Below are 27457 nucleotides of genomic sequence, written 5' to 3'. Positions count from 1 at the left end.
CATACTTTGCCCCCTCCAATTCAAGAATTTTTTCCTCAAACAGAGCCACCAACTTTCATTTCATGCATAGGAAGAAAGAGAACATGGCACATAGGCTGCAGGTCACCAGCACTGTTCTGTTGCTGGCCATCTTGAGAACACATGTAATTGCTCCTTCCAAATTCACCTGTTCGCTGCCTTTGTTTATGGTTCTCAAGTTCACTTAGCAAATGACTTTTTATACCAAGTCTTCCCTGCATAGCTCAGCTGAGCTCCACACCTCACCACCAGGGAGCAATTAATCACTCAGAGACTTCAAACAGCTGGGTTGATCAAAACTCCAAGAGCTAGAGCCTAGTGGCCTCCCAGCTTACTCAGGGCTCACAGCTCAAGCTACACAACTCATACACAGAGAACAAACAAACAAAACAGTCAGCCAAACAAACCCAACCACAGACCATCCAGATGCACCACTCACCAAGTCCTGCTACCTGCAAGCAGAGAGTAGCAGCTTCTCCCTCTGAAATGCTTGTTTGCCACCTCTGTTTGCGGTATCCAATACATATCGTTCGTATGAGAATGTCTCAGAAGCTCTCTATTTATTTTAAACTGGACAAATTGGCTGTGGTGCCAGTGGAGGATAATAAACAAGGAACCCTCTACAATATCCCATGTACAGCACCAGTATATTGTTGTCTTAGGTGGAAGGAACTGAAGGATCTCAAGACTGTGGCTTCTTCATACCTTTCTGTTCAAATCTTTGGTGCTACCACGGTGCTTGTGCACCCAAGGGGTTGACAGTGTTTGAAGGAGAGAGCCCTATTCCCTGCTCAGTTTAAAAAAATAAAAAGTGAAAACTCTGAAAGCCTCCTGTCCGTACTGTTGTTCAGTTTCCATTCCTAATGCTCCCATGTGAAGAGCTGTCTCCTTTTTCACAGCTTCAAAACCATCATCCAGTTGATCCTTGTAAGGTTTGTGAACTCTCCAGTAGGGTCGAATTATTTATATTTATCTGAAAATAGACCTGCTCAGAGAGGGTGGGTAGCAGAAATGAGAATGGAAATTGATTCAAAAGCTGTATGTGAGTGTTATCTTTCGTTTAATTGAAAGGGAAGTGTGTTTGACAAGCTCAATTATCCCCCTGCCTCAATAGCCTCTCCAATCCTTTCTGATAATTCTCATCAACTAGATTAATATCTACCTGTTGATCACCTACTGTGAAGTTCCTTTTTAGGGTCTGATTAGCCAAGAAGCTGTTTTTCACCAGTGTAAAGATTTAAGCTTTCTAAGGCAATCTGTTTTTCAGCCCCTGTCTCCCTCCAGCAGCAGAGGGGGCCAGAATGGATTTTCCTCACATGGAGCTTGAGGGACTCACCTTTAAAAACATCCTTCTATTATGGAAACCTGAGGCCAGATCTATATTCCAAAGCTTTATTGGCATAGTTGGCATTTGTTGTTTGTCAGTCAGAGGTGAGAAAAAAACACACCCCTTAATGGACATAGCGTTTCTAGCAAATCCCCCAGTGTAGACACAGCTATGCAGTCAGAAGAGTGCTTTTGTCAGCTTATCTTTAAAATGGGATTTGGGAAGGTTGTGTTACTATGTTAACAAAATACCTCCTTCAGTTGGCATAAGCTGAGTCTACGCTCGGGGGCTTTGCTGGTATAGCTATACCGTTAAAGCATTTGTAGTGCAAACAATCTCTGACAGCATCTTGAACTTAGCCTTCATATTGTTGCTTCTTAGACAGAGAGGCTAGCCAATATATGAGACCGTATTGGGTTGTTTCCTTTTAGGAGGAAAAACTGATGATCTGAGTCAGGCATTTATTTGCTGCAATCCTGTTTATTTACAAAGAATGTACACAATAATTTGGTTCCCTGAAAACAGTAGGAACAAACAATAGCAGGCAGCTTTCTTGCTCCCAATTTCCAAGCCTGCCTTCCCAGGCAGTCCTGTGCCCCACAGAGCTCTGTTTGTGCTTCCTCTCAGGGCCATGCTCATAACTGCTTCACTGGCTTTCTCGTTGCTCTCAGGTTGGTTTTTGCCTTTGAAACCCAGACAGACAAACATAGCTGCAAACAATCAGCATATGCAGTCAGTCCCTAGGAGAAGCCCTCTTATTCTCTCTGAGTTAATTCTTGCTCAGGCCTTCCCTTGTAGCCCAATGCCTTCCGTGGTGGCTTCTATTGTTTTAGCTCTTTTATTCCACAGAGGAGCTTAATTGGTTCTTCTGTTTAGCCTGAATAAAGGATGGCTATCATGCCCATCAACTTTAATGAGGTTTGTTATTGCCTTCAGATCAAAGACATGCTTGCTGGCAGCCATTAACACCTTTCAGCATAACAGCTGAAATAAATTAAATTGGGTCCTCTCCAGTCTACCATCCTGCTACAGTGGATTTTTTATTTCCTTAAGAAATACCTATGTAAAATGCTGCATCTTGCCCTGCTGTCTGAAATATTAACTGACATGCACTGCTTTTTTTATTTTTTCATTGGACTTCGCTAATGGCTTGATAATACTAGTCACTCATTTATCACTTGACTGGAGCTATTCTAATACCTCCAGAAACATCTTTGGTTAAATTATTGGTAGTGGACAGGAGATCCTTTTCTGCCTATGAAATCTAATGGCTTTTGAGGTCTTAGGGTGTTGAGATGTGTACACATCCCTTGTAACGCATAGTTTTAGAGCTGAGAGTTTTTCATGTGTTGCTTTAAAGCACAACAGGGCCATGCGTGCTTTGCCAGTGCTCATGTAGCCTGAGGAAGAGGGACCAGTGAGGCACGCAGAGAAGATATGAGCTATCTAAGAGCCATATTCCTCCGACAAAATGCATAAATTGCTAATCTGCAGTCAATGCCAAAATGATTGTTTTCCTAAAAATGTAATTGAAATGCTCCCTAAAGCTGGAGAGGCAGCTGGGCTACCAATTCTGAAATGTATTTAGCTTTTAGTTACTGAACTGTAATTGAATAGAAAAATATTAAGTAGAATCCAACAAATTATGGGAGATTCTCTAAGTGAAGGCTCATTTAGTAATTTTCTGTGTTATGCAGACCAGTGACAAGGCAGCTGTTGTCTGGGGGGAAGTTATCAAATGCTTAAGACCAACTAGACAGTTGGGCATTTTTTTTTTAAAGGGAGTAGTACCTTTGACAATGATAAGAGAGAGGAAAGAAAGATTTTTGTTTAAAAGGAAAACTATATTATAGTTTTCATAATTCATCTGCAGTGCAGTATTTCTGTAGTTTGGTTTGTCAGATTTAGATTTTATTGTGGATGCAATTTACATTAAGGCCATTTCATTCAGCAAGTTCTTCAGATTTTTTATCAAGTACTTATACTGACATCCCTTCTCTATTGTTATTGCTAAATTAAATTTCACTTTGACAGCTGACCACCAAGTCAGACTGCCAGGGACCATTTTGTTCTTTGAGACAGTGTGACATGGGGAAAGTGTTTTATATGTGAACATAATCTTTTGTAGATTTTTCTTACAAATATCCCTTAACAGGCTTCAAGATTCCTGAGAAGAATGCATTTTTTTATTCTTTCTTGACATTTTTTGCAGTGTGAAAGTTGTGAAGTGTTGAAAGCACAGATCTTACTTGATTAATGTAGCCTTTGAGATTCTCAACTTCTTGGCAGCATGTCCCTAAAGATATTTCATTTTTTTCCAAAGATATAAAGGAGTAAACAGGTATATACTTGCCAGAAAAAAATGCCTGAAAATAGAAAGGAGAACACATTTTATTCCTGAATTTAAAAAAGAACTCACAACGAACACACACACATACATCATTGGAGCTTTTCCTTGTGAATAGATGAGTAATTTTAAAATAAATGTATATCTGTGGTAGAGGGCACCTCTTATCTGAGCAGAGCATTGTCATGAACAGCTTATGAAAGGTGTGAAGAAAAATTGAGTTGTTCTGACGCTGGAATTCTAAACAAGACAGTAATTTTATCAAATAAGAGGCACCATACCCTTATGTGTATAAGAAATAGTGGACCCATTGTATATAATAAGGCAATGTGAGAATGTGATGAAATAAATCACTCCCGGAATTACCATGGTTTACATTCCCCACTCATCATTATGAATCTCAGGTTTCTCCATCTACCTTTCCCTCCCTGTCCCCCAAAGTCTCTATATTTCAGGTTAATCTTTCATTTTCCATCTTCTGCTTTGGTTTTAACACTGTTTTAAAAGGCAAATCAAAACTGCCGTTGATTCAAATCAGTCAGTTTCACTTTATGTCGAGAAGCAAAAATGTAAAACATACTAAGAGCATTGTTCACCCTAAAAATAATGTCAACAATACTAAGTAAAAAGAAAATTAAGCTAGTAAGACAATATACGCACAGGGCCAGACTCCACGGTCCTGGATCGGTTTTTACTCAGTCATGGTTTCAGTGTGAGAATGCCTGAGTATAAACTAATAGTTCCAATCCTGCAAACACTTATACACCTGCTTAACTAGAGGAATATCCATATACTTAAAATTAACCACATGCTAAAATATTTGCAGGATCAGTGTCTAACTAAGGACTTTGGAATTTGGTCCATTCTATTTAAGACACGCAATGCATAGTCCTTAATCTACGAATTATGGCTATTCAAAGTAAATAGGACATAAGGATATAAAAACATACAGTTCCCTGTTTGCAAATTTAGTATTAAATTCAGGGTTACAGCCTCAGCATGTAAATTCTATCACTATCAATAGAGGCTATGGTTTGGTGTGTCTAGTGCTTGTAGGGAAATGTAGGATACTTAGAAATATATTTCTTAAACCCATTTGGTGAATTATTTATTAAAATAATTCTTATCTGTTACTGAAAGATTAATTCAGTGTGTTTGATATAGTATCACTACTGTGCTGATACTGGAACAGATGTGGTTACTGTTGTACTGCTCCTGGTATGTCTAGTAAACGTGACTAAGAATTTAATGCTATAGTGTACTGAATTTAATTAGCCAATAAATTTTGCTAGCTTGTGTTTTCTTTCCTAAATTGTAAAGATGCCATTTATATATCTGATCTATACCCTGAGTTGTCTCTCAAATCCCTTGTCTCTGTAAAATAAATTGTTCAGCTATTCCCTTTGAATGGGTTAACATGTTTTTATGCAGAACTAAACTGGATTGCTTTAAGATATAGTCAGTAGGTGGGCTGTAGTGAACGTCCAGAGGTATCAATACTGGAAGTGATTAAATGCTTGTTTCCTGAAGGAAGGGTCTCAGATCAAAGACTTCGAATAAGGATGCTGTATTTGGGGTAGTGACAGTGCTAGTGACAAAGAAACAAATCCAACTGCCAGTGAGGTCCATGGGACTATTTCTGTTGACTTTAATGGAAGTTGGATAAGGCCCTGATCCCTGTTAATAGTTATCTGTTTGGTAGATTGGCAAATTATATAATGCTTTAACAGGAAAAAACCCCAGAAAGCGGGGGACTCAAATATTTGTAAATGTATCGTGTGATACAAATCACAGGTTGCAGGAATTTGGAAAGCTGGATAATTTATGCAAATTATACAGTGTCCTAAGTTGCATATTAAATGAATACGCATCGCCTTGTTTGCATTCCCTTGTCACCACAACTTTCAATTCCTTGCTCCTCCTCCCTCTCAAATCAGTAAATTCTCCCTATCAAGCCCGTCGCATCTCTGCCTCCATTCCTCTGCAATCTGGCATCCCCTTGAGCTTCCCCGTGTCACTCCTCCGTCAAGTTTCCCCCTGCCTATAGCATGTTCCTCAACATGCACACAGTCATCAAGACATGGCTAGAGTGACACCCTACATCCCTCTATCCGGTGTGGTTCTAGCCATATTTCTCTGGCCTCCACAGTCTTCTAGGTGAAGTCCCCATGGTCAGAGTCCTTCCATGGTGTGTGTGTGTGGGGCTGTTGTTGTTTTCATCCAGGGCCATAAGGATCCTACCTAAAGGAGACTATCTGTTTATACTGCCTAGAGTGCATCTCCTGGTGGTCTGCAGTTCTCCCGCTGGATGGAAGGAAGCAGCTGCTCAGGAGCCAAGCTGGGGTGCCACAAAGCTAGAGTCCCCCATCCAGCTGGGAGACTGAACCTGTCTGACACTATGTCGAAGTAATATCCCCTTGTTTTTTACTTAACACATGGTCCTGAGAGCTGGGTCTCACCAAGCACCAACTGGCACCACTTTTCACCACCAACATTGCACTAAGGCTCTTCCCGTTCCACCAGATGGCAGGGCTGGATTAACCGCTAGACACAGCAGAGTTGCCAGCATCTCCCAGCTGCTGAGATCCCACAGGGTGAGCAGGGAGACAGCAGCCCTTTGGTTGCTGGCTCTGTGCCACAGAGAGCTGATGGCCTCTGCTGGCTGTGAGCTGCAATCACGGGCCATTCCTGTGGACCCCAAGTATGCAGACAGAGCTGCCAGATGCAAGATGCGTGTAATCATAGAATCATAGAATATCAGGGTTGGAAGGGACCTCAGGAGGTCATCTAGTCCAACCCCCTGCTCAAAGCAGGGCCAATCCCCAATATTTGCCTCTTCCCTAAAGGGCCCCCTCAAGGATTGAACTCACAACCCTGGGTTTATAATGTTTCAGCCTGGCTGGGAGTGAGAATGCCACTGCTGCTATTGTGGTGGCTGGGGAAGAGAAGGTAGAGGAGAAGGGGGCTGACTATTGCTGTTCCTTGGGGAACAGCGGTGGGCACCAGAATCTACTGAAGCAGGAGACTCTGTGTGGGCTGTGTTACCACTTCACATAAGGCCCTTGCTGAGATGATTAGACCTCCCCTTACCCCCTGCACAGTTCACCTTTGTTGGGTGGGTGGGCTTAGTGGGAACCCACTGCTGGAGTAGCAGTCGGTGGAGCCCAACACTGCTGGTCATTGGGCTGACTGAGGCTTCCCTCCTCAGCTCACTGATCCCTGTCATTGTGTGGGCTGGCATCTGATCCTGGAGGAGGGAAGCCTCCGCCTCCATCACCTCAGCAGAGAGTGCTTTGTGAAAAGTGTGTCCCTCTGCCACCCACTCCGCTTCTCCGTTCATTCTTTTTGTAAGGCTGAAATGAAGGATGAGTTAAAAAAGGAAGCAGTCATTGCTCATGATCCTCTTCCAGGTGTATGTACAATGTAATAGAACTGTACTGATCTTTCAGGTGATTTAGATTCATACTGCTAAACCCATTTTCAGTCAAGTCTGTTCAGTCTTGGTTTAATGGCCTTATTACTTAGTAAGTAGCCTAAATGATGATCCTTTCTTTCATTATGAGAGTCTGCATTGCTGCTGCAGAGCAAACAGAACTACAGCTATCAGGTAGACATCAAAGGTATGTTCTTAGTTTGATGTTAAGTTTGCCATGCCTTTTTTCTCAGCAGGTCAAAATCTTCTTTTGTTCTTTTGAACACTTGGAATTAGAGTAGATAGCAGTGACACCTGCTGATGAGGGCAGTGTTACCCAACTGCAGTCTTCTCCGAAGTAGCACTCTCCAGTGACACTGGCAGATGATCAGGCGTTTCAGATCTATGAGAACTTCACAAATACTTTTCACTCTCTACCAATTGGTACGTAATTGGTTGAGATTTAAAAACCTTAAAACAACATTTGAAAAATGTATTATTCATGTGTCTTCTGTGACTTTTTTTCCATTTCCTTGGAAGAACTTTAGCAATAATAGCAGAAATCTTTTGATGTATTAATCTGTTTAAACTAATTGTTCTTCTGATCAAGTACAGCAAAAACAAAGACATGACTTTGTTTAAAAAATCTGACATGTTAGTGAGGTTTTGGAAAGGATGATTTCAGTCTTGCACTTGAACTGAATTCCAAAATTAAAAAGTCATTTCCTATCTCAGTTACAGCTGCCACTCTTTGTAATAGATTTTCCTCCTTGATACAGTTTTATAGCCAAGACACAGACTTGTCTGTCAAGGCAAGGCCTTAGTTCTGCACCTGCTGGAGAACTGTTAGATTTTTCTGTGCCCAAGCCAAAGCAGGTGATTCTAATCCATGTCTACAAACCTTATGTAAGAAATAAACTTTATAAATCTTTTATTTTTTTGGAATATAGTTTGTTTTTATTTGGCTTGGGTCAACTATTCTTTAATATGAATGTCCTTTTACATTATCATATTTTGGGACTGCTTTTCAGGATCTTCCGTGACCTCAGAATGGGATGCTAAGGTGGTGACAAAGAAGTATATTCAGAGGAAGAGAGAGTCAAATTTGCTCCTTTGCACGGCATTCTTTCATTGAAAGCTGATCTGTGCTTAATCTGTCCCCAGAGTGCCCATTTCTCAGTGACCTACAAATCATTATATTCTCCAAGCTACTTTTTTGTTTCCCTTGAGAGAATTAAACTGCAGTGAAAGTATTTACTGGTTTGGTGGCTTCACCTATGTTGTGTCTTTAATACAAAGGTTTGGTAAGAGAGAATTGCTTTCTGTGTAGAGTGAAAAAAAGCTTGTGCATCTTTATATCACTTGATGAATTTGAAAAGTTGTAGGCCAAAGCATTTGTTAAGCACCGTTGCTGCTTATAACTCTAAGCATCCCAACCATTGACAACCAATATATTTTGTGTTGAGTGATTGTAAGAAATCAAAAGGAAATATGAATTAAGTAGATATGAAATAATGAAACTGAATAAATATGTGTTTTGTAAGTGTAAGCGTGCGTGGCTGTCCTTCCTTGTCAATATCTGAGGGAGGCCATGCCTCCTCACGGTGATGCTCTTGTCATGGTGCTCAATCAGGTGAAAATTAGCTGTCTTTAAAGCTGAGGCCCCTCAGGCTGGACTGAGCTGTACTGAGTCTATGAGCCCAGGCTCTCAGGCAGGGCAGGGCACCAAACGGTTATGGGGCTTTGGTCTGCAGTCAAGTCAGAGCAACAAAGCGTCGGGCATCCTGGGCTACTTCCTATGTCCCCTTTGCGTGGTACTGCTGTTCTGTGGGTGTCCTCCGTCTCCCTAGGGTAGGTTGCCAGTGGTAGTCCCAGCAGCTCCTTGGTGTCTTGATTGACTGGCAGCTCTGGCAAGTCCTAGGTATGGCTGGGGTTCTCTTTGGGCTCCAGCAGCAAGCAGGATGGGTCTGTCTCCCTCAGCAGCTCCAGCCCAACTGAGCTGCAGGGCCCACCTTTTATACTTCCGTTCTTGTCCCGCCCCTCAGCTTCCGGCAGGGCGGGCGCAGCCTTCCTGGCTCTGCAAACCAAGGAGCGGGTTGTGGTCCCTCCTTGTCAATCTCTGAGGGACACCACTCCTCCCCCCTACAGTAAGCTTTACAGAGGATTAAGTTGTGGTTGACAGATCTGCTCTGCCGCATCAGTAGACTATGACATGTCCTTCTTTCCTAACCCCACAACAATGTTGGATAACAAGAACGTATCTACTTAATCATCTCTCTATAAATTTCCAGTAATCTGTTATTAATGCTTGTATTCATGTAACTATAACTAAAGATGACAGATGTAAAAACTGTTGCATTCCCATCCCAATGAAGCAGTGAGGTGTGAAAAATGGTTGGGAACTGCAAAATATAGCCTTTTGCTAAATCTAATGACAGTGCCTAACTTTGTGATGAAAACACATTATTGTGAATGTCAGTGCACAGGGAATTGTTGAGACAGACTGCAATGATGATTGCTAAAGAAATATCAAAAGCAATAAAACATAGAACAACAATCTTCCATTGGTTTAGTTATAATTCATACGGGTTATCACTTTTGCTGTGTCATTTCACATAGGAACTCGCATTTAATATGACAGGTGATCCTTTAAATAGAATTCCTGGGAAAAAGGCTTCTGATATTAATATATTAAATACTTAGCATGGATGCTGAAATATTTTGCATGCTTAAAAGATAAAGTTAAATACTGTGTTAAGATAAAATTCAAAATTCAGGCCACTAGTAAATTAGTTAAACCTGTTAAAGAGCAGCTTGTGGAGTTTAGCATGAGAATCCAGTTAGATTTCAAGACAAAAGTAAAAAGAGTCCATTCCTGAACTTGGTTATTATATTTTGCCTACTAAAGCTAATTGATTTAAACACTCTTCCTATTCAGAAGAAAGATTTTGTCTTGTTATATGTTAGATTGCTTTTACTGATGGCCTACACAAACTGGAGGAGCTGCTTTCTGTTGACTGTTACATGAAGTGTTCATTCTGAAGAAAGTCTTGTGTGGTTTCTTCAAATCTGTTGCTATATTTCCTTTTAAGATAATTTTTAAAAAATGTATTTATTGTTCATCTAATAATAGCATATAATACTTCCTCTGGCACCATTAATGTTTTTTCATAGCAAATCATTGAACTTAAAAGGCTTCTCTTAAAAATTGTGGAAGTCTTTAATTTCATTCATCTAAATTATACATTTTTTTAAATAAACTTCAGGTTAAGGCTGCTAGGCAGGATGAGATCCATGATGAGAGCAGTGTGGAACTGCACTGCCTGAGTCCTGGTAGAAGGAAGCATTTTACCTGCATAGGACAGCCTTACCTCCACTTGCTCTGTTATCTTACCAGTGGCTCTTTCCTGCACCTTACATAGAAGAGCGGACTGTGTCTCCCAACTGGAGCAGACATACAGTGGGCAGGGCAGGGCTAAGGCCATGCCCCTCTCAGGTATTCAGTGCTGCCATCTGTGTTAGGACACCCTGCTCTCATAGGGCATAGCCTTGTGAGTGGGCACGGTGTGATGACGCACCTGCACAGAGACAGTCACAATTTGCCCCTTAGCCATTTTATTTTCCAGTAAAAGGAATTATGATTATTTACTATGTTGCTCTCAGCTCTTGTCACAAGTGGCCAGTAAATCTTCTTGTCCCTAAATTGTTTCTGAGGCTCTCACCCTGCAATTGCTGATCTTTATTATCCTTCTGTCCTTACATGTGAGGCTCTTCTATTGATCTAAGCACCAGTTCTGTGAGTGTAGGGAGAGTACAACCGTGGATCAAATCTGCTATTTAAAACTGAAAGGAATATACTTTTTGTTGTTCACATGATAAAAATCCATATACCTTTCACTACAGCTGAACTGTAGCTGATTTTTAAAGCTTGACCAATTGAACAGTCTTTACTTTGTGTTTTTCGTAAGGAAGACTCTGTCCCTCCGGGCATTTGGAAAGCCCCTACCAGGAGTGAGCTCATTAACATAATAACCAATTTAAAAAACCCTCTGAATTAATCATTTGCTAGCTCTGTTTTATAAAATCAAATGCTTATTTGAATAAACAGACACACAACTTTTTAAGATGTTAATTTTCAAATTCTTAAAATGTAACTCTACCATTGCCCTTTTCTTCCTACTGTCGCTTACTTTACTTTTCCTTTGATGGATTTATACTAGTTATTTTCTATTACTGCTATTTTGTGATTTTTTTTTTTAATGGAAGGTGGCTTTAAATGAAAAAAAAACCAAAACAAAACAACCTCTACCAAAACTCTGCTGAGCAGACCAAATTTTATCCCCTCCATTTTTTTAAAAAGACTGAAAATAGTAGTTCTGTGTGTTTCACATATGGCAATCCAGACAGTTGGCAGGAGGAGTAGGGGTGGGAGCTTATACCATTCTGCACCTGCTGGGAGAGAAAAATTTCCAATGAGAATCTTAAGGACCCCACATCTCATCAGTTCTTTGTCTACCCGGAGTGAATGAGCTAGCTAGCTCCCTTGACTGCCTAGTAACAAAAAAGGAAGAAATAAAGAAAGAAGGAGAATTTGTGTAATGGGATTTGATTTAGATAGATAATTTTTTTATGGCATTGAGTGACCATTAAACAGCTCACACTTAATGCCCAAAGCATATCTACACAAAGATGGGATTTCTTGAAGGTATCGCTTTTATTTGGCATTTGCTATAGTAGTGAAATTGGATAGATGAGGACCAGTAGCTTTTCTATAGTCCACAATATCTCTATCATTTGGCACAACATAGGATATTTTGCTTAATTTCTGTATCCCATGCTTCTTTAAGATGTGTTTAGAAATGTTCTCAATTACTGTATGTTGATATATTTCCTTCTGTAACCTAGATTATGAATAGTTTGGTAGAATAGTCTTTCCACTTTTAAATAAAAGATTTAAAAAAAGAAGTAGCAGTAGTTAAATATTCACATAGTCTGTATGCACAACCTAAGTGCAGCCAGTTATTCAGATGAGACATCTAATAATGGAATATCTAAGTAAAGCTGTCAGATTTTTCAAAACTGGAACTGGCTTAGCTAACATTCTGAGATATTACAATGTTCCAATATTAGAATAGTGTAAGTAACAGTTGGGGCTAGATCCACAAAGGCACTGAGGTATTGCAATGCTGACCATTACAGTGCCTTACTTTTAGGTGCCTTGCCATCCAGTGGAATTCATAGCCCCAATTTAGATGCCTAGACTCCCTATACAGTGCATGGAAGAGTTAGGCGACTAAGGCCATGTCTACATTTCCCGGGGATCAATGCTACTGTGATCGATACAGCAGGGGTTGATTTAGCGGGTCTAGTGAAGACCCGCTAAATCAACCTCAGAGCACTCTGTGATTGACTCCTGTACTCCACCGGAAGGAGAAGATTAAGGTAAGTTGACGGGAGAGCGCCTCCCGTTGCCACAGCACAGTGTAGACACCACAGTAAGTTGACCTAAGCTATGACCTAAGTAGTGTAACTTAGGTCAACTTATTGCAGTAGTGTAGACAAGGCCTAAGAATGGGATCCACAAAAGGCAGTGAGCTGATCAAGGAGCTGTCTAAGGTAGCAAGTAGGAAATACTGAGCAGAGGGGCATGGCCTAAGCCTTGCTCCTCTCAGGGAGTCAGGCACTTAACTCTGCTTGAAAGTCTCAGCTGTGAACCCTCTCCTGGACTTAGGTGCCTAAACTGTTTTTTTTTTTTTTGCAAGAAATCGCTGGGGGCGGAGAAGAGGCACTCTTTTAACCTTTAGGCCAGTAGTTCGAGCACTCACCTGGGATGTGGGAGACAAGGGTTCAGTTACCCCCAACCCCTCCCCAGCCTGATGTTGAGAAGGGTTTTGAAGCTTTGAATTTGGGTTTTCCACGTCTCAGGGGAGTTCCCTAAGCACTGGGTTATGGGATATTCTGGTGTGGATCTTTCTCGGGGCTTGTCTACATGGCTAGTTAGTGCATGGCAAGCCAGGATGTGAATGTGAAGTGTGCTAACCTCCTGCATACTAACTGTCTGGACCTTCTGCTGCACACTAGTGCGCATTGATGAACTCTCAATGGGCTAAAGATGATATGGTGGGCTGCTGCTGCTTCCTCTTGCTCTCTGCCTCCCTCCCCTCCTGGCTGAGTCGTGTGAGTGTAGGAATGCTCAGAGAATGCCTATTGGCTCAGGCAAGATTGGTAGGAAAACACTTTAAGGGAATGCCTACTTTAAGGGTCCTGCTGGGCCTTGGGCATGAGATAATTGCCCAGGCATCTAAATGAGGCAGCAGTGCACATGCCCAGAGGCTGAAACATAGGGAATGGAGATTTAGGCATCAAGGGATTTTAGGTGCCTGTAAGTTAGGTGGTGGCTGAGCAAGGGTTTGGAGGATCTCAGTGGCACCTAAATGTTGGATATAGGTGCCTACCTGCCATTTTAGGTGCCTAAGGCCTTCTGTGGATCGAGCCTTTAGGGAAGATAGTCACGATTTTTAAGTCCATTTTATAATATGGTGTGTGAAATCCTGGCTCTTCTGGAGTAAAGGGCAAAACTCTCATTGAATTCGGTGGGTCTAGGATTTCACCCAAAGGATTTAACCTCTCATATTATGGAATAAATTTTAGTACCTGTATGTATACGATATAGCAGCAAGTTTGTGGTCTCCAGACAAAAGTTATTGATTTCATGAAGGTTTTTTTTTTAAAGTTGTGTTATAGAGCTTGAATTAAGTTTACATTATGAAAGCCTCCTGGAAGTCGAACCACCTCCCTATTTTTCAGGTTATTTGGCCTCAAGTGACTTCACGAGCTGTGTTAAAGGTGTCAAGCGGGGTTACGCCTTTTAGCAGGTAAGGTCAAGTTAATTGCTTTTGTGTGTCTTTAGACTGTGAATTTCCAGGGAAGGGATTGTGCTTTCTGTTCTATTTGGAAATTACTTATCACACTTTGGGTACTATGGGCAATTAGTAATAATACCAATGATAATTTTCAGGAATATTTAAGAGTAAATCCCCACACAGGACTGCTTCAGAAATCTTCCCAAATGAGGTTACTGTCTGAGATAGGAATAGCCTAAGAAAATAAATCACTTTTGTTTTAATAGTTTACAAAGTAAACAAAGGTTCTTCGTATAACCAAGGTTTCCACTCTGAAATTTCCACTGATAATGACTAAGGTCCCGGTCAAACATTTGGATACAGGGGCATAATTAGAAGTTAGTATACTTTCAGACTTTGCCCTGATGTCGGCTTAATTAGTTTACCAGAGAGAAAAGAATCAATATGGTAATGTGTTTATGTACAGGGAATAATTTATTATTTAATCTATTTATAAGGAGCTTATTGTGAGATAGCTCAGTACCTTAGAGTAAGGGCTGAATACAAAAAAAATTAAAATCTTCTAAAGAAAAGCCAACCCATCAAACACAATACAGAGTGAGCCAGCATGAAGAACTCCCCACTTCAAAACAGTTCAATTCCTCAAGTCTCGCATCTGTCTGTTGTTCCCTTCTCTATCCACCTCCTTTGTTCTGGCACAACATTTTTTGTGTCCTCTTCCCTCACCTCCCCATGTTCTCTTTGAAGCTCCCCCTCTTCTTTCTTACTTCAGTCTCTCCTTCAGGGCCTCCAGAATCATCTCAGTTGCTCATATGTGCACTCACACTATAAACATTCAAATCCTCCCCCAACCTTTCTACTCTCCCCGGAATCTCACTGCTCCCATTCATTCATTGATCTCTCCCTTCAGCCCAACTCTCCACTCATCCTCAGGTGCCAAGTTTTGAAAAGCTCCTTATAAGATGCCCTTTGCAAGAGGTGTGAGTGAAGCAAGGGAGCTGCTGCTAGGGCTTCTTCCTCCTTAATGGAGAAACTGTGATTTATGCCTCCTCCTCCATTCCTTTCTTTCCCAGTTGTGGTTTCCACTTCCCTTTCACACACAAACTCCCTTCTTCTCTGCTGGGCTCCCCCATCCCCACCATTTCACTCCCCCAGCTATAGTCCTTTATCATGGCAGCAGGGCTCATGCTACTGTCTGTCTTTCCTCTCAGTGGGGCAGCAGGGGAACACTGAAAAGGGGATGGGGAGGAGTAAGAGAGACTGTGGCTCTACAGCAGCCTCCATTGCCTGGAGGAGGAAATCCACATGAAACATTGAGGCTTGACTGCTGCCTCATTTTCCCCTCCTCCCCCCTCACCAGGATATATGACATTCCAGCACAGATGCAGGCAGGTGTGATGTGGGAATTCAAATGTGTGAGCATGCCACCCAAGGCATGACACTTGTCAGTCCCATTCACCCCCTCCCCATTCACTCAGGGCTTGTCTATACAAACAGTTAATGCATGGCAAGTTGGGGTGTAAATCTACCTCTCACTAGCCTCCCACATGCTATATGTCTGTGTGGACCCTGCTGGTGCACACTAAAAGTTCCTTAGTGCGTTTTGATTTCCCCACTTTGAAAAGGAAGTAGCTTAAAGCTCACTAGGGAATTTCTAGCGTGCAGCACTAGGTCCATATGGACAGTGCATAACAAGCTAATATGAGGTAGGTTTGTACCCCGGCTTGCTACTCACTGACTTCATATAGACAAGCTCTCAGTCACACGATCCATGCACTCACCTCCCAGGAAGTTACCCCTAGAGACGGAAGAGGGGAGTATCATGGCCCTCCTGCTGTTAAGGGACGTGTCCCACTGTCCACCTTGGTAAGTGTTTGAAGGAAGTAGTTGAACTCAAATTTACATGTAAGATACTTTCCTGTTAGCTGATTAAAGCAAGATGGAAAAGAGGGAGAAAAACAGCCTTAGTGAGATATAACAAAAAACAAACGAACTGATGAAAGATAAATAATAGAAGAAGACTAACTCTTCACAATTCAGATCTTTTGTGTGTTCTCCCATTGGTTAGAGTGTCTGTCTGCGGTTTACAAACCAAGATGACTTTTTTTTAAAAGTGTAAACATTCATAACTGAGCCATGCACAGTACTTTGTTCTGTCATTTTGAATTTGTGTCCCTCTTCTCAGTTCAGTAAGCCCTTTCAAGTGATATCAAACATGAATACAGCATTGGGAAATATTACAAGTGTATTTAAATTGTAAGATGGTTCAATTTTTCATTTTAAAGTTTTTCTATTGACTGAGAACATATGTCTACTTGTACATAGAACTTTGAGTATAATGTTGACAATTATTAAGCATTATTTTAGGGTTACAGTAAGTATCTTTGACCTTCAGTCCAGACCATCAAAATACTGCTGGCAAAGTCATCTCTCTTTACTGTTGTTTTGATCATGTAGCATCCTCCTCCTTTAAATCACTTCAGTGGTTCTGCTTTACTGGTTTATTGCTTTATGCAACAAGGTCAAACTTCTTGTCCTTGCATTTAAGGCTCCTCTGTATATACTGCAGTGCTTGCCAACATCTCTGCTCTGGTAATCTTTCATGTGCCTCAGCCCTGCCCTCTCTGCTCAGGGTGGGGCTGACTGTTGACTTTTTGACCAAAGGAACATATGTGGAAAGTACTTGTTTAGAAAATAAAATCTCAAGCTTCAAGTCCTGAGTATGTCAGTATATTGTTTAGAATGAACTGTAAAAAAATGTGTTTACCTACAGTGCTACACTGGTGTTAAAATAAAGGGAATTTTGCAGTTGCGCATGTCCCCAACCTGTGCTAACAAGAGAGGTTAGCTCCTCCTCTTTTCTCCTGGGTTTGGGTAAGGAGTGCTCACTCTTCTCTCTGGTTAATTCTGTGAGGCTCCCCCGCTGTTTCATTCCCCTTTAATCACTGGGGCTACACAATAAATTAGACTAAAAAGGAGTAAAGATGGACAACAGAACAGCTACAAGATGAGATGATAGACTTTAGTGGATGCTTTATCAGTCTTCTCATTCTCCGAAAGTACAGTCAATGAACTGAAACTAACTAAAATAAGGGTCTAAATACTTGTTCTTGACTTGGGTCACATCCTTTCAACAGGATTTGGTTTTCTAATGCCTGGGAAGGATTTTTGTCAAGAAACATATTACATAGACAAATTTAACTCAACTTCAGCAAATGCAGGCACTCTTCTGCTTCCTGCTGGGAATAACTTTCTCCACAATAGCCCCTTCCATTTAAAGCATCTGCCCTCAGATTGTTAAATTGGTCCATATTCTTGGGGGTCATTTTAGATTCCACACTGCACCTTGTCAAGGTTCCCTCCCCACCCTGAACTCTAGGGTACAGATGTGGGGACTCGCATGAAAGACCCCCTAAGCTTATTTTTACCAGCTTAGGTTAAAAACTTTCCCAAGGCACAAACTTTGCCTTGTTCTTGAACAGTATGAACATCAAGCGTGTTAACAAAGAACCAGGGAAAAGGACCACTTGGAGTTCCTTGTCCCCCAGCAATCCTCCCAAGCCCTTACACCCCCTTTATTGGGGAGGCTTGAGAATAAACACGTTGAGCACAGACCAGCTTGGGTTTCTTAGGACCCTAGAAACCCAGTCAGATTCTTAAAAAACAGAACTTTATTAGAAGAACAAAACAAAGATACAAGAAACACTCTGTAAAATTAGAATGGAAGATAATCTCACAGGCAGTCAGATTCCAAACATAGAGAATCCCTCTAGGCAAAACCTTAAGTTACCAAAAAAACACAAAAACAGGAATACACATTCCCTCCAGCATAGCGAATTTACAAATCAAAACAAAGAAAACCTAACACATTTTCTAGCTAGATTACTTACTATCTTTACAGGAGTTGGAGGTTTGCGTCCTTGATCTGTTCCCAGCAAAGGTATCACACAGACAGACAAAAGTCTGTTTCCCCCCGCTCCAGATTTGAAAGTATCTTGTCCCCTCATTGGTCATTTTGGGTCAGGTGCCAGAGAGGTTACCTTAGCTTCTTAACCCTTTACAGGTGAAAGGATTTTGCCTCTGGCCAGGAGGGATTTTATAGCACTGTATACAGAAAGGTGGTTACCCTTCCCTTTATATTTATGACACACCTGGACATCCAAATAGCCAGAGTGACAAAAATGCTCACTTCCATCTGAGCCTGGCCAGAAGATTGAACCCAATTCTCTGCACACGGCCTTGGCCATGGTGGTCTATACTTTTGTAATATCTAGGCTTGACTAGTGTGATTCTCTGTGTCTAGGAGTGAAGCCCTGTGCCAAGAGAGAACTCCAGCTGGTCCAGAACACAGCAGCCCACTTGCTCAGCAGCACAGGTCCCTGGGAACACATAACCCTGATTAGCTGCTGTCTGCACTGCTTCCCCATTAACACAGAGTTCATTTTAAGGCTGTTGTCCCAAGACTGGCCCTGGCTACCCAAAAGACCTGTTTCTAAGAACGTGACCTTCCACGACTGCTTTGTTAGAACATAACATAAGAACAAAAGAATGGCCATACTGGGTCAGACCAAAGGTCCATCTAGCCCAGTATCCTGTCTTCTGACAGCAGCCAATGCCAGGTGCCCCAGAGGGAATGAACAGAACAGATGATCATCAAATGATCCACCCCGTTGACAATTCCCAGCTTCTGGCAAAACAGAGGCTAGGGACACCATCCCTGCCACGGGAACAACGAAACTGTCAACCAATAAGGGGAAATTCATGAGCCTTCAGGGGAACAAGACCCATGTATGGAATTTGCTGCTAGATGAAATAAGAGTCACCATTCACTTTGCTGCATTCAGACTAAAAGCAACATGACCTCTTTGCTCAGGATGTCTGCAATACTACCTTCATTCTCATACTTTGTATTTATATTAAAAAAACCCCAGACACTAAACCTGCCTTCCTGACTGGTGGCGAGCAGGAATGGAAGGGATTGATATCACTTTTGCTGTTTGCACTCTTGGGAAGTGATCTGACACTTCAGAGGTGGGACCCAGTATAAGAACCTGAATAAAGAGAGAGAAAAGAGTTACAGATTTGAAAAGTTTGGAGGCAGAAGGAAGGAGGGAAGATAGGTCCTTCATTAGCCATGCTGGCAGGATCATGGAAGAGAGTTTTTGAGGGCAGGTTTGTTAGCAAAGGGTAAGGAGCCAGATGAAAGGAAGCTGCTGAGGATGAGGAAATGTGGGGGAGGGGGAATAATTGTGGGAACAAAGGAGGACAAAGTGATAAGGGGAAATTGGGTTAAAGGCATATGCTGGCGTAGAGACATGGACACGTGTCTGAAAACTGGAGCTGTGATGGAGAATGGGAGCGTGCAGGGATGGGATTGATAATCACATAGTTCTGACGTGATTTGCACTGGCATTTGCCATCCTTGAATCTGGCACTGATGTGCAAACTTTCAAATAACAGAAACAATAACAACAACCTAGAGTCTGTGAGAAGCCACTTCCATACATAATAAAGACTAGCGCAGTCCCTTCGCCCCAGAGTATGTGTTAAAGTTTCCCAGTGTGATTTCTATTGGCACAATGAATGACAACAGCAAAACTATCGACAGTAAGAGTCAGAATGGCCCTCCGTTAAAAGGATAACAGGCAGTTTCTAAAGCATCCATCGTTTTTTCCTCTTTCTGACATTCGTGGTTTGCAGAGTGTACAACTTGTGCTTTTAGCCAATATAATTCATTGGCAAAGTTCTATTTTAGGGTGTGCATAAGGAGTAGGATGATATCATACAGCTACACCTACTGTGGGCATTGAATGGTGAAAAACATGCTGCAGGCTTTTCATAATGCAAAAGAAGAGCATTTTGGACAAATTATTTATTAGGCCTTTTTGGATAGAAATGCTTAGTTTCGGAAGCCTCGCTTCATTTATAATGTTAACACTATTTTGCAATACTATTTTATATAATTGTGTATGCTTCTTGCTTAAATTATGATTTAAGGGGTTTAGTTCTCCGTTAAAAGACATTCATAATGAAGCCTGCTCAGCATAATAGTTGGAGAACTAAAATAGAACTCCTTGGCTCTGATACAGAATAACAAAATGTGAGTTTGTTTGGTTTAAGCTGCAGTAACTGCTAGTTTTAATGCAGTATTACAGAGAGATATGTACTTACAGACTAAAGCAAATTAATTATGTATGGACTATTACCACTTCCTGAAAATTGTTATTGAATTGTTTGGTAATATTACCATGGTGTATTCCAGAGGAATAGGTTACATGCCTATGCTGCTGTTCAGTGGTAAGCTGCAAACAATCACGATTGCTCTTGCATCCGTATAGGCAGAACTATAGATGGGTGTCAGTTAAGGGCCCATATGTGCTGTCATTTAAACAACTGTTGTCAAAGGCACTAAATATTTGCCTGCTGTAAGTATACCTGTTGTTATTCTGCAAGCAAGGTTTTAAATACACCTTTTCCTGTCATTATGAGTTTTGTGGTTTGTGATTCTTTTTATGATATTCTGTCAAGAAAACAAAATAAATACAACTACCACAGTGTATTTTGCTTCATGTCAACCCTGGCCCTTGCTATATACCTGGCTGTTCTGATTGTCTGTTACATCTTGACTCCCTGTAATGCTCCATAAATCAGTTGACCAACCTGTTCAAATACTTTGTAATCTCAGTAAGAGATTTACATCTTTACATCTGCAGAGCCCTTTACACACAAAAAAGAACCACAAGCATGTCTATCCTGCTATGCTGGCCAGGTCAGTGGGGCCATGGGGCTGTGACCGAAACCTAACCATCACTGCCCACTTTTAAATAGCTGATGCCTGTACCCCTCTGGGATTTATGCTTGTCTCTTGAAAATAATCAGCCATTGACAAGTATAGGGGGAATAGTCTCCCCTCTGAGCTGACGGAGCAGTGTGGGGACATTTAGCTCTTTCTGCAGGGTGGAGGTACAGGAGTGCAGAGATTTGTAGATAAAATATGTTCTTGTTAGTCCTGGATTCAGAACTGCAGCAATAAGAGGTGCCTGCATACTTTTTACCAACTGAAGAGCAGAATGAAGCTCTTAGAATGTAACTGTAGTTGTTTTTGTAGTTGTTTTCCTCGTTGTTTTTGTAGTTGTATTGATCTGACCCAAGATGAAGAAGAAGGAGAAGAAACAGGATGTTTGGACAAGATGTGGGAGATGTTTCCATGTACAAAGGGGCAAAGTGAATGGAAGCTGCAGGAGATAAATGAGATTGTGTGGAGAAGTAGTGATTGGATGGAAGCATGGAACGCAAAGGGAAATTAGAATAGGGATGTGAATTGGAGAAAGGTTGTGAGCCATACTTTTCTCTCCCACTAGTGTAAATTTGGCTGCCTGCTTTACTTTAATGGAGTTTCTCTTGGTTAACAATGGTATATCAGAGAACTGAGTTAGATCTTGTTTGTTTTAAGGGTCATGTGTATAAACTTATGGAAAATTACATTTTAAAATAAACAGATGGTAATTATTTAATTTCTCTAATTAAATCCTATTTATGGGCTTTCATTACAAATTATTTAATTTATATTGATATAGGAGCGTGCTCGAACTATAACTAATACATATTACTATGTAAGTGGTGATGTTTTTTACTTACACATTGTAGGAAAAGCCACCCACCCATTGATCTGGGCACTTCCATGGTAATTAAAAATGCAAAATATATTGTAATACAGTTTCCAATGATCTGAGAATGCCTTGCAGTAGCAGAATATAGATTATATGTGTGGAATTACCTAGGCTTTCACCTGTAATATTTGTTAATCAGCCTTTCTATATGGAATTATATTTTAAGCACTGTGGCCTCATTTATCGTGAGTTCAGTCTCTAATGTGGGATTTGAATTTATAATCCACAGTACCTGTTGAGAGAACGCTATGGCTGATCAGTAGCGACATACAAGCCCCTGTCTAAAGCCAATACTGTTTGGTTGTTTCATGTTTTAATGATGCTGTTATGTTCTGATCACAGCTCTCACTCTGTTAACTATGACAACCTTGTAGTTTCATGAAATTATAGTTAATGGAATAACAGTGTTAGAATTTTGCTGATAGCACTGCAGTAATTCAGGTTGATCTGGAATTTCCATTAAAAAGGCCTGATTTGGGGGGATTAATATCTCAGCTCTTTCACAGTACATTTGGTCTGAAATTTGTTTGACAAGATCTCATTCTAAATGGGAACTTGCTTGCAAAAATGGCTTGTCATGTTTTTGCAGGAGAGATAAAAAGCCGTGTAATTTTTACTGTTTCAGTCACTTTTCCTGGGAAGCTTCAGAGAAGCAGAGGCTCTGTTAAGGAAATGAAATGTGGACTAATTTACTCACTTTTAGTAATTAGAGAAAAGCAACAGAGATAGTCCTGAAATTAAAAAAATGATGATTTATGGCTCTCATACTTATAACCCCACCTGGAGTTTGCTAACTCTTGGATCTTTAGATTGAGCCTCTGAGGGCTTGTCTACACTTACCGGAGGATTGACGCTGTGGTGATCACTGAATGGGCGACGCTCGCTCTCCCATCATAGAATCATAGAATCATAGAATATCAGGGTTGGAAGGGACCCCAGAAGGTCATCTAGTCCAACCCCCTGCTCAAAGCAGGACCAATTCCCAGTTAAATCATCCCAGCCAGGGCTTTGTCAAGCCTGACCTTAAAAACCTCTAAGGAAGGAGATTCTACCACCTCCCTAGGTAACGCATTCCAGTGTTTCACCACCCTCTTAGTGAAAAAGTTTTTCCTAATATCCAATCTAAACCTCCCCCACTGCAACTTGAGACCATTACTCCTCGTTCTGTCATCTGCTACCATTGAGAACAGTCTAGAGCCATCCTCTTTGGAACCCCCTTTCAGGTAGTTGAAAGCAGCTATCAAATCCCCCCTCATTCTTCTCTTCTGCAGGCTAAACAATCCCAGCTCCCTCAGCCTCTCCTCATAACTCATGTGTTCCAGTCCCCTAATCATTTTTGTTGCCCTTCGCTGGACTCTCTCCAATTTATCCACATCCTTCTTGAAGTGTGGGGCCCAAAACTGGACACAGTACTCCAGATGAGGCCTCACCAATGTCGAATAGAGGGGAACGATCACGTCCCTCGATCTGCTGGCTATGCCCCTACTTATACATCCCAAAATGCCATTGGCCTTCTTGGCAACAAGGGCACACTGCTGACTCATATCCAGCTTCTCGTCCACTGTCACCCCTAGGTCCTTTTCCGCAGAACTGCTGCCTAGCCATTCGGTCCCTAGTCTGTAGCTGTGCATTGGGTTCTTCCGTCCTAAGTGCAGGACCCTGCACTTATCCTTATTGAACCTCATCAGATTTCTTTTGGCCCAATCCTCCAATTTGTCTAGGTCCCTCTGTATCCTATCGCTACCCTCCAGCGTATCTACCACTCCTCCCAGTTTAGTATCATCCGCAAATTTGCTGAGAGTGCAATCCACACCATCCTCCAGATCATTTATGAAGATATTGAACAAAACCGGCCCCAGGACCGACCCTTGGGGTACTCCACTTGATACCGGCTGCCAACTAGATATGGAGCCATTGATCACTACCCGTTGAGCCTGACAATCTAGCCAGCTTTCTACCCACCTTGTAGTGCATTCATCCAGCCCATACTTCCTTAACTTGCTGACAAGAATACTGTGGGAGACCGTGTCAAAAGCTTTGCTAAAGTCAAGAAACAATACATCCACTGCTTTCCCTTCATCCACAGAACCAGTAATCTCATCATAAAAGGCGATTAGATTAGTCAAGCATGACCTTCCCTTGGTGAATCGATGCTGGCTGTTCCTGATCACTTTCCTCTCATGCAAGTGCTTCAGGATTGATTCTTTGATCAACTCCTATACTCCACCTGATTGAGAAGAGTAAGGGGAGTGGATGGGAGAGCGTCTCCCGTCGACGTCACGTAGTGTGGACCCCGCGGTAAGTAGATCTAAGCTACATCGATTTGAGTTATGCTATTCACGTAACTCAAATTGTGCAGTTTAGATTGACTTTTCCCTTTAGTGTAGACAAGGCCTAAGGGGCTTCGTCAAAAGGACTACAACTAAGATGGCTGCCAGAGTCCACAGACCCTATTTCCCAGTATGCTTGGAGTCAGGGGTGTGGACAGAAGGAACTTGAAATTTCTGTTGAGGCCAATAGGCAGTTTCTGCCTGGGGTGATCTGGATGAGCAGTCTGCTGGATCAGTGACACATGGCTGCTCATATGCCAGCAAGGGGAGGGCCTGTCAGGGCCGTCCCTAGGCATATGCAAAATACGCACTTGCATAGGGCATCATGAAATTTGGGGCACCAAATTGCCTCAAATTTCATGGTGCCCTAGGCAGCTGCGTGTTGCATAGGCGGCAGCACCAGCTCCGATGGACAGCCCTATCCCCTGGCTGGCCCCCACATGGGCTGTGCCCACTGCACGGGGCAGGGCCGTCTCTAGGGAGTGTGTGGGGCCGAGGACAACTCCCTCCACCCTGCCTCTTAGTCTTCCCCCTGCTCTGCCCTCAGCCTGCCCCCATTCCACCTCTTCCCCCACTGACCCCGCACTCACTGCAGAGGCAGGAAGCAGAGCAACCTGGCCACAGCCCGCTCCACTCTGCCAGCTCCCAGCCGCATCATTCCGCTTCCCGCTGCCAGTGAGTGCTGGGGGGGGGCAGTCCTTCCCCCTCCTCCAAGCCACTTCCCGCTACCGGCGCCAGGCCCCCTGCTAATCCCCCGGGCCACTCTGGGCCTGTGGGGCCCCCCAAAGCGGCCCCCCACAGCTCCTGCCTCCCTGGCCCTGCAGGCCTTGAGTGCAGCCCTCACCCCCTGGCGGGGAGCAGGTACTCGGGCTGCGTAGGGCATCATAATTGGTGGGGACGGCCCTGCTGACTGTACAAAGAGAGTTTAAGTTCAGTTTCAGTTTGGAAGCTGGGAGAGAGACGGCACGGCTCAGGGAGTCCCTGCTAAACTCCCACGCCCCCAAGAGAGTTTTTGCACTGCTCTGATGCTGCGTCTACACTGCATACCTCTTGTGGTGGCATGTACAGTATGTGTAGCTACACACTGCAGTGAAAAGCAGGCTATATCCATTGTGTGGTGTGTAGCTACGCGTGTCAACGGAAGACTGGCAGTGAGGAGGCAGTGGGGAAAGGTTCAGGAGCTCCCTGCAGTGGGGAAAGTCTCCAGCGTTGAGGTGGCAGTGGGATTGGGGTGCAGGGTCTGGGAGGAGTTTGGTGCAGGAGGGGGGTCAGGGCATTGGGTTGCAGGAGGGGGTGCAGGAGGGAGCTCTGGGCTGGTGCAGAGTGTTGGGGTGCAGGAGTGAGTGAGGGGTGTGGGCTCTGGGAGGGAGTTTGGTGCAGGAGGGAGCTCCAGGCTGGGGCAGGGGATTGGGGTCAAAAAGGGGTGCAGGGTCTGGGAGGGAGTTTGGTGCAGGAGGGGGCTTCAGGCTGGGGTAGAGGATTGGGGTGCAGAAAGGGGTGTCGGGTCTGGGAGGGAGTTTGGGTGCAGGAGGGGGTTCTGGCCTGGGGCAGGGGTTTGAGGTGTGAGGGGCAGGCTCTGGACGGGAGTTGCTTACCACTCTGCTCCTGGAAGCAGCTGCGGCCGGCTGCTGCTGGCATGTCTTTGTGCGCCCCTTGGGGGTAGTGGGGCAGTGGGTCTCCATGTGCTGCCCCGTGCCTGTAAGCTGTGTCCGCAGCTCCCATTTTCCTGTTTCTGGCCAATGGGAGCTGTGAGGATGGTGCTGGGGGCAGGGGCAGCATGCAGAGCCTCTCCTTCCCCCCCGCCAGGGCCACGCAGAGACATGCCAGCAGCAGCCACCCATTTCCGGGAGCAGCATGGAGCCGCGGCAGGCAGGCAGTCTACCTGAGCGCTCTGCTGCGCCGCCAGAGTCATGGCAGACCGGACAGAAATGTTAGATGGGCCAGATCTGGCCTGCGAGCCATATTTTGCCCACCCCTGGATTTAATGTTATAGACTGAGCGTGGGAAGTTGATTTTTCTCCACAGCTTTGTCTTTGCCTCATCACAGCAGGGGAGATAAGACTGACCTTGGTAATTTTATGATAGGTGAGCTCACCCTGTATTGAGCTCACCTCCTTTTCCTAGCTTTGTCTTGAAGTTGAGAGTTTTTGGGGGGACCCTAAACCATTGAGAAGGTATTGAAGGCTATACTGCAATGGAGGCTATGGGGCGCAGGAAACACAATGGAAGTACTGGCATTCATAGGTGGCTGAAGTTTTACACAGAGAACGGAACTAAGGTTGTGTTTGCAACCTTAACTGAGGCATTTCCTGACTTTGAGTTCTTAACTGTTCCTCCGTGATATTTTCTTAACACAAAGAGCTTCAGTAAGAGCTTTGCAAAAACCCTGCACAAAACACATTGCTCATGTGTGTAATTTTCAAAGGGCCTAAATAAATGTTCATCAGAAGTATCATTGGCACTTTCTTTAATAAAGGGCTGTTGTCCAGACCCACTTAAATTTTTAATCCCTTCTGTTTGTTGCTGTAGAGATGTTCAAATAAAGACACAATCATTTTTTTTAAATATAATCAGCAAATTGTATTTTTTTCACTGACCCCTTAACAAAAAATTGCTGATCTATTTTTTCTCAGACTTTCTTTATAATTTCTTACCTTTAGATGCTTGAAAAAACTCTCACTCACATTAAAAATTAAAGTTTTGAAAAATGCTGGGGAACTGACATGGCATGAGAATAGAAACCATTATACAACCTTACTGCACCAGTTACTGGTTTCAGAGTAGCAGCCGTGTTAGTCTGTATTCTCAAAAAGAAAAGGAGTACTTGTGGCACATTAGAGACTAACAAATTTATTTGAGCTACAGCTCATGCCACTCTTGCTGTGATGTAGCATGATGTTACAACAAAACTGTTCCGTTTTGGGGTGCCATTTATCTGTAATGGTACACTGATGAAATACCATTGCATAAGTCAAACCTACTTTACATAAAAATAGCATTGCAATGCGAATTAGAAACTTTTCACCTTGAAATTCTAAATCTGTTGAACAGGCTTCAAATACATACTGTACATGATTGTACCTATTATGTTGGAACATAAACAGTGTTAGATTTTCTGAAAAGGGTCTTATTTTAACTATTCTTTCTGCTGCTGAAGGCCCAGTGCTGTTGACAGTACAAATATAGACTGGGGTAGAATAGAAAGCATCCATGGAAAGAGGAGGTAGGCCTATCATATTTAGGCTGTATTGTACATGTGCACTTACATACGTAAAACTGGGTAGAGTATGGTTAAATGGCTGAATTATACTCATTCTCTTTAACAAACAAAATAATTACAACATTTGCAGAAATTCAGGTGTGTATACTAACGCTGTTCCTTTAAACAATAACTAGTCAAATATTGGAAGACTACAGGGTAACTTTTATGAAAATATAAAGAGTGGTAGAGAAACAACCTTTGGTGTCTCAGTTGCTATACAAGTCTCAT

At 42.6% G+C, this 27457-nt stretch overlaps 1 protein-coding gene across 11 annotated transcripts in view; it reads left to right on the top strand.

The window, feature by feature from the left end:
* Window positions 1-27457, top strand: part of FHIT (fragile histidine triad diadenosine triphosphatase) — a 1109638-nt gene that overhangs the window by 162212 nt on the left and 919969 nt on the right. For 7 of the 11 annotated variants that reach the window (XM_048859001.2, XM_048859003.2, XM_048859006.2 and 4 more), the window contains one exon: window positions 13912-13979. The exons of the other annotated variants lie outside the window; for them this stretch is intronic. The gene's annotated coding sequence lies outside the window, so the exon portion shown is untranslated. The remainder of the gene's footprint in view (window positions 1-13911; window positions 13980-27457) is intronic. 11 annotated transcript variants of the gene reach the window in all.

The sequence above is a fragment of the Caretta caretta genome, chromosome 7, assembly GCF_965140235.1.
Source record: "Caretta caretta isolate rCarCar2 chromosome 7, rCarCar1.hap1, whole genome shotgun sequence".
Classification (NCBI taxonomy): Eukaryota; Metazoa; Chordata; order Testudines; family Cheloniidae; genus Caretta; species Caretta caretta.
This window is presented reverse-complemented; position numbering and strand designations above follow the sequence as displayed.